Source organism: Scyliorhinus torazame, chromosome 12, assembly GCF_047496885.1.
Source record: "Scyliorhinus torazame isolate Kashiwa2021f chromosome 12, sScyTor2.1, whole genome shotgun sequence".
NCBI lineage: Eukaryota > Metazoa > Chordata > Chondrichthyes > Carcharhiniformes > Scyliorhinidae > Scyliorhinus > Scyliorhinus torazame.
In genome coordinates this window covers 125,855,143-125,861,142 of record NC_092718.1, presented here as the reverse complement: position 1 = coordinate 125,861,142, position 6,000 = coordinate 125,855,143, and positions in this window count along the sequence as shown.

The window sequence follows — 6,000 nt, the reverse complement described above, 5'->3', positions numbered from 1 at the left end:
GATGAACTTCAATGCGAGGTACATGTGAGGTAATGTATTTTGGTAAATGAAACATGGAGAGGCAATAGAGAGTCAATTGAGGGGCGTTCAGGCAGCAGAGGGACCACGGCGTTCAAGTGCATAATTAGCTGAAGGCAAATTCAAACATTTGTTGAGAAGGCTTCTTGCATCTTTGGGGTTATAATTAGATGCATACAGCATACTCGCAAGGAAGAGCTGCTATATCTCTACAAATCATTGGTCAAGCCTCATTTAGAGTATTCTGTTCAGTTCTCGGCACCTTATTGAAGGAAGGACGCTAAAGCCTTTGGGACAGTGCAGTGCAGATTTACGAGAACGATACCAGCAATGAGAAAATTTAAATAATAGGAAATATTGCGGAAATTGTGCTTTTTCGCCTTGGAGCAGAGAAGATCGAGAGGTAATCATTTTGAGTGTCCTGAATTCTGAAAATCTTTGTCAGGATGAGAAAAATATTCAATTTCCACTGGTTGCTCTGTCAGCGACTAGGGCGAAAATTATCATGATGGTCAGCAAGAGAGCTAGGAGTGAGATAAGGAAAAACGTATTTAATCAGAGAGTTTTGGGATTTTCACTGCGGTGCTCGTGAGAGTGCTGGCTGAGGATTCCATAGGATGTTTCAGAAGACAGCTGGATATATATTTGAAAGTGATGAATTTAGATTGCTACGGAGGTTGGGCTAGGGAACGGGACTTGCTAGATTGGTCGTCTGGGAGGCGGTGCAGACACAATTGGCCGGATGGCCTCATTCTGTGCTGTAACTAACAAACAAATTAACATTTAAATTAACAAAACTAAGAACAGCAGTACGCTGTTCCACCCCTCGTGCGTGCTCCATTACTAAATAGGATCCAAGCTAACCGGGTATTCCGCACGTACACTTTCCTGCCATTTCCCCGTGACGAATGTGATATAAAATAGTTACTTCAGAGATACTAGTTAATGTAATGTAGAAATAAGCCACTTTGATTCTGGCAGTTAGGGAGAAAGGGATTTGAGACCGCATGGAAAAAGCAGGAAGAGGTGTGTCTATGAGAGTGATGCTGCATTGATAGGGGCCAGAGAAAGGGATTGGAAATGAGCCAATCAGAATAGATCAAACAGGTCAGGAGGGATATAGGCTGACCTATGGGCGTCGAGTATGTGAAAATTGATACCATTTGAATTGATTTGCAGAGATCCCTTTGTTTCTTGGTTCATTCGCTTTCTGGGATATAGGAAACTGGATGTCTCTTATATTTCTAAGAAATGAATCAAGCTTGCACGCTAAATAAATAACTTCTTTTTACGTGCGAATCCATCTCAACTTTTATTGAGGCCAGGCTGACAGAGAAAGAAATTTGGGAATCAACATTTGGTGCCGAAACCCGGGATTTCTCAGGGCGATCCTGATCCAACTGCGAAATCAGAATTAGACTAATTATGAACAGGAGGATGGGGAACAAAGGGCCCTCAATGTAGAACTGGAAAACGACCGCGCATTGATTGTTCCCCTCTTCTTATCGTCTGATTAGTCTGGTCACTCGCGGTTGGCACAGAAAGACCGCCTCGACGAAATTCCAGGTCAGTCTGGGGATTAGCAATTTAATTGATGGGATTTCATATTGTTGTTTCGGCTTGGGTTAGGGTTTTGGGTTGATGGGACATCTCAAATGATGATTCAATTCCAAGTATAAGGGTTCAGAGGCTGATGTGACTTCATTAATGAAGGTTCAGTCTATTATATGGGTTCAGAGGCTGATGTGACTTCATTAATGAAGGTTCAGTCCAGTATAACTGTTTTTAAATCTGAAGATGGTTCAGCTCTATGTGTGAGTGTTTTAAATATATAGTTGATTAAGCTAAAATTGTCTCCTTGGACTGTATTGGCGGAAAAACGCAGTTCCGAGGTCTAGTTGAGATTGTGGGGAATGCTGCATATTGGTTGAAGCAGAAGTCTCTCAAAGGGTTAACAGCAGCAGGCGACGTTGAAAACAGACAGTGCTTCTCACTCAGGCTTTGAGAGAACAGCAGCAGCCATAGTGTAATCGGATACCTTTCCTTTGAGTCAGTGAACACCAGCAAAGTTACGTTTTGAATTAATTAAAGGAAACCAGTGGGTTTCTCCACCTCTTTGATAAAAGTTATTATTTTCGAAAGCAATTGATTGAAATTGCCAGAATCTTAAGTTTTACTTACTTGAAATAAGGTTTATCTCATTTTATCTGGAGATTAATAGAAACTTAAAGAAGATCATGGACACCATTTTAAAAAGTGTCAATCTGGAGATGATAGTTGATTTTGCTAATACTTATGTGTATGTAAAAGAAAAAAAAACTTGTGAAAAGAAAAATTGTTAAGATAAAGAAATAATTAAGTTGTAAATGTTATACAAGTTTGTGTTAAGCAAATTGTAAATTTAGTTCTGAGTTGAGATCAGAGCTAAGCTTGCAAGTTGCAGTAATTCAATTTGAATTTTCAAACATTTTTAAGTTTAAAAAAAAAGAGAGCAAATAGAGAAAAGAAGGACACAGATCTTGAATGCGTTGAATAGCACATTTCAAAGGCCCATAAATCTTTCTGTTATCTTAGACCTAAAACCTAGGAAGATTGAAGAGCCAGAGGAATTTCTGGAGCGTTTTAATGAAATCTACCGGCGGCAGTCAGGCGATTTGCTGTATCAAAATGGTCAGAATTCCGCTCAATACTGTGCTATGTTAATGCATTGCCTACCACCTTCTGTGGTTACTGCTGTGAAATGTAATAACATGAATTGGACAGAGAACGACCCTTCCCAGATGGCAAGGGCAGTCAGATTTTACTGGAAGGAGGGTGTAGGCCAAGAAAGAGGCTCAGTTACAAAGGTTAAGACTGAGTATGTAATGAAAAAGGATGATCTGCGACCCCAACAAGCGGCAGAAATGGTAGTTTACCAGCAGGAGCTCCAATATAGTGACTTTGGGTGGGTGGATCAGCGAAGAGGAGGATGTGACAATAGTGCTATATTTCTATCACCCCCCCAGTGGTGGACGTTAGACGTCGAACAGTCACTGCATCACGTTCCCCTGGCCTATGACAGAACTGGACGAAACAGGGAGTTGGAGGACAAATACCGGCCATTACTTGAGACCGAATGGCCAGTCAAGGTTACAGCCACAGTCACGGGAAAAGAAGGTACAGCCGATTTTGTTACACTATCACCACATTTATGGCCACAGTCAGCTTCGGTAAGCCCTCATATTACACGTCAGGTCCATGACCAGTACCATGCCAGGGATATGGGGCGAATGGTCAGGAGGGCAGTGGATCATTCGGATCCAACAGACTACGCACTTCAAGTCATGCCGGACGGCACTACCACAAAATATTTTGAGGTCCCTGAAACGATTAACACTCGACTGCAGCATCACAGGGGACATGATGTGTTGGAATATGTCAATCCACAGGTCTGGGCGGAATACCCATCACAAGCGGGAAAGACAAATGTTACACCTATTCAGGTGATGATTAAGGATCATGTAAAGCTACCTTCCATTCGACAATACCCCCTGAAATCTCAAGCTGCTCCATCAATAGATAAATTAATTCAAGAGCTGTTGAAACATGGTATTTTGGTCCCTTGCCAATCAGAATGTAACACCCCCATACTTGCTGTGCCTAAACCAGCCAAACCAGGCCAGTACCGATTAGTACAGGATTTACGTTCAATCAATGCCATCGCATAGTCGTTACATGCTCTCACCCTCCAAAAGGATATTACGGTGTACAGCTCCCACTCGGTCATCGCACTACTGAGGCAACTGCAGACTCAGCATCTTACCGCAGCTCGTCAGAATAGGTATGAGATATACCTTTTGAACAATCCACGTCTGACATTTAAATACTGTACCACTATCAATCCAGCCTGTTTTCTTAGTGGTCCCCCTGTCCATGAAGACGCACCTGGCCACGACTGTTTAGCATTGATTCAGGAATCTACCACAATAAGGGGCGATTTGAGTGACATTTCGTCAGAACAACCTGACATGATTATGTGTGGTCAAATATCCCACCGGGGTTTAGTTAATGACCTACTGCAGGCCCTCCTTATGCCCGCGCAGATTTCCGTTATTAAATGCGCTGCCCACATGAATGGTACAACCCCAGTTGACGTTGGTAATGAACGAGCAGATTGTGCAGCGCGGACAGCCGCGCAAATTCAGCAAGTGATGGTGCCTAAGATGTTAAGTCAGACTAAACGATCTACTATAAATATGTCTGCTTCTGACAAGTCAATGCCAACCATCCAAGGCGTCATGAGGTTACAGGAGGACGCTCCTGAGAGTGATAATCAAATGTGGAAACGGTTAGGTTGAACATATGATTCTGTTTCCTCTTTATGGACCACGCCTGCACATCAGACTTGTATGTCTGATGTGCTGGCTTTATGGGTCATTGAATGTGTACACTTTGCAACTCATTGTGGGGCTCGAGGGACTAGTGATTTGTTGCTGGACACTTGGTGGCACCCTAAAATGCAGGGGTTGGCCCAAAGTATCAGTAATCGGTGTTTGATTTGTCAGCAATATAACACCGGAAAAGGTATCCCTTGTGGGAAGGGGCAAACCCCGTTGCCCAGTGGTCCCTTTGAGACGCTCCAAATGGATTACATTGAGTTGGAAAGGTGTCAATGTTACAAATATGTTTTGGTCATTGTGGATGTGTTCTTAGATGGGTCGAGGCGTATCCGACTATCGATAATAAAGCTGCTACTGTGGTTAAAGTCTTGATGAGGGAAATCATTCCCCGGTACGGTATACCAGCTCAGTTAAGTTCTGATAATGGGCCTCGTTTTATTGGACAAACTAACAAGGAGTTTTGCTCCCAGTTGGGCATACGCCAGCAGTTACACTGTGCTTACAGACCGCAGGCGGCCGGGGTGGTTGAGAGACACAATCAGACCCTCAAAACTAAATTGGCTAAATTAAGAGCAGACACGGGACTGACATGGCTTAAGTTGCTCCCCGTTGCCCTCTTCCAGCTGCGGGTTACACCTGCGGGACCGGCCCGGCTCTCTCCCGCCGAGATTCTTTATGGCAGGTCTCTTTGAACTCCCTGGAGCCTGCAGGTTCCCAGACTGGTTCAGTTTCATTAGATGACTGAAGAAATGACCGCCTATGTTCTAGCCCTTACGCAAGTGCTCAAGGAACTCCGTGGCCAAGTCCGCGCGGCTCACCAGCCATTGCCCCAGTACCTAGCTCACTTTCAGTCCAGTCCGGTAGTTATGTCATGGTCAAAAATTGGACTAGGAAGGGGTCGGAGCCGCGATGGGACGGGCCCTTCCAAGTTCTCCTTACCACCCCCACAGCAGTTAAAGTGGAGGGGCGAAGTGCTTGGGTCCACCTACATCACTGTAAATTGAGTCCATCTCCACTACTGTAAAAGGTCGGATACTAACCTGCCTCCCTTCTCCAGTGCTATTTTACAGGTGTGGAGCATGATGGAGTGGCTACGCATCGTCTGTCTGATATTTGGCCTCACTTCGCTTTGCGTGTTATTGGCGATGGACATGGAAAAGGGGAATATTATGTATCTGTGTAGCCCCAACCAATCTACAAGGATACATCACCTATGCAAAGGTAATGTTTTCGCTGCCCCCATATACGAGGACATGGTATCGACTCATGGAAGGTCTTCAAAGTTAAGGAGAATGCAGGAGTCATGAAGCAGTTGCACCGGTCCCGGCGATAGAAAGGGAACATTATATGGACATTGCCTTGTTTTTGGAATACATGTAAATTTGATTTTGGATGTGTTAAGAGTGGTACAATAAAGGTCAAATCAGGCTGTCAGAAGAGTGTAGTAAGAGGCTATGAGAAAGAGAAAGGGACTAGAGAGAGGACGGGGCGTATGAAAAGGGAAGTACAGCTAGAACGTAGGTTACCGGGAGATACACTTAAGTTAGTTAAAGGCCAAACTGAGGAAAACCCGGGTAGTAAACCTTGGGAGCCCTCGGGGCAA